The following is a 1,711-nucleotide window of genomic DNA, read 5'->3' on the forward strand; positions in this document are numbered from 1 at the left end:
CTAGGGTTATACCCCCATAGAATGTGCATAACTTCTTGCTTCTCATTGGCTCGATCTTCTAGCTTCTTCATCATTAGGTTCATTTTGGCAGACAACATGTCTACTTCCTTGAGTTGATGCATACATCCACTTCTCTTGCGGGTCTGAACTCATTCTTCATTCCAGCCTTGGTTGGAGGCCATCTTCTCCACGAGAGCTATTATAGCTAGGAGTATGAGTGATAAGAAAGCTTCTCCAGTAGCAGCATCCATAGTGTCATGGGTACTGTTGGTCAACCCATGGTAGAAAGTCTACATGAGTAGCCAATTTTCCATCCCATGATGAGGACATTCTATAATGTAATCTTGGAAGCATTCCCACGCCTTAGGGATAGATTCATCATATTGTTGCTAAAAACTTGAGATTCACCCATGTAGAGTATTGGTCTTGTCTATGGGAAAGAACTTCGCTAGGAAGGCAGTGGAGCAGTTATCCCATATAGTTTTTCTATCTTTATTGGCATAGAACCATTGCTTCGGCTTCCCTAAAAGTGAGAATGGGAAGAGGTGAAGTAGTATGGCATCTCTAAATACTCCATTGATGGTGAAAGTGCTACATATCTCTAGGAAATGTTGGAGATGAGCACTCGCATCTTGATGTGCATTCCCACAAAACTGGCTAGCTTGCACCATGTTTATGAGAGCTGGCTTGAGCTTGAATCCATTGTCTCCAACATTGGTCATTGGTCCGGTTTAGATATTGGTTGTAGTTGGAGCAGAGAATTCATGGAGAGTCTTGTTAGCCATAGCTTCAAATTCAGGTGTTAAGCTTCGCCTTATCTGGTTGTCTTCTGACTCTAAAGTTGAAACTTTCTTGAGTTTAGCCTTAGTTCTCCTAAGTAATGCTTCTAGATCATCAACGTAGTTTATCGAAAGTTCAAAACCGGTCATACATTACCCTGCATAAAGATATAAAAGTAGATAAAACAAGGGTAAGCCTATTTGAGCAGAGGTCAATGGTTATCTCGATCACATAAATAAGTATAAGTTTATCAATATTTCCTTTACCTAGCTACCTTCCCCAGCAACGGCGTCAGAAATGCTTGTTGGTACTACTTAACATTACTACTAGAATATTACTAAGTAGTATTTTATTATTTTATGTGACTAGGAAGAATATATATATATATATATATATATATATGGATCAGCAAGTGCATAGATAATATACCTTTGTAGCACTTCACCCGGGAGTGTTCTAGGTATTGTTATTTATATTTTTACCATAGGGAAGGTCTAGCAAGCACATGTATTGATAACTTATGCTATTGATGGAGAAGTAACCATAACCAATATTCTACTCACAATAGGGGTAAGTTAAGAGGTAAATGTATATATGAATAGTGCATAATAACTAATCATTGATCACTCATAGTACTCATTTCTATGGCATTAGCATGGTTAAGTAGAATATTAGAGGAATAATTCCTAAGTCATTCTTAATTAAAAGTCAAAGCATATATTGATTAGTGGAATTACACCTAGTAGTCATGGCTAAGATCAACTTCATATCTACACACAAGGGATATTACTAAGGAAGATTAAGAACAGAGCTTGTCTTCCTTTGTAACTAGATCCTACTTGTATATCTATATTTGGGAAGTGGACTACAAAGGACTCAACGAGAGTGTCACATCCACGATCTACCACATGACCCGGAATATAGGGTGTAT

General features: G+C 37.8%; 1 non-coding gene across 1 annotated transcript; it reads left to right on the plus strand.

Moving 5' to 3' along the window:
- Positions 1-312: 312 nt before the first annotated feature.
- Positions 313-419, plus strand: LOC136547833 (small nucleolar RNA R71). The gene has a single exon (XR_010781781.1). It is a non-coding gene; the product is annotated as a small nucleolar RNA R71 (small nucleolar RNA).
- The last annotated feature ends 1,292 nt before the right edge of the window (positions 420-1,711 follow it).

This window comes from Miscanthus floridulus, chromosome 3 (genome assembly GCF_019320115.1).
Source record: "Miscanthus floridulus cultivar M001 chromosome 3, ASM1932011v1, whole genome shotgun sequence".
In the NCBI taxonomy this organism is placed as follows: Eukaryota; Viridiplantae; Streptophyta; class Magnoliopsida; order Poales; family Poaceae; genus Miscanthus; species Miscanthus floridulus.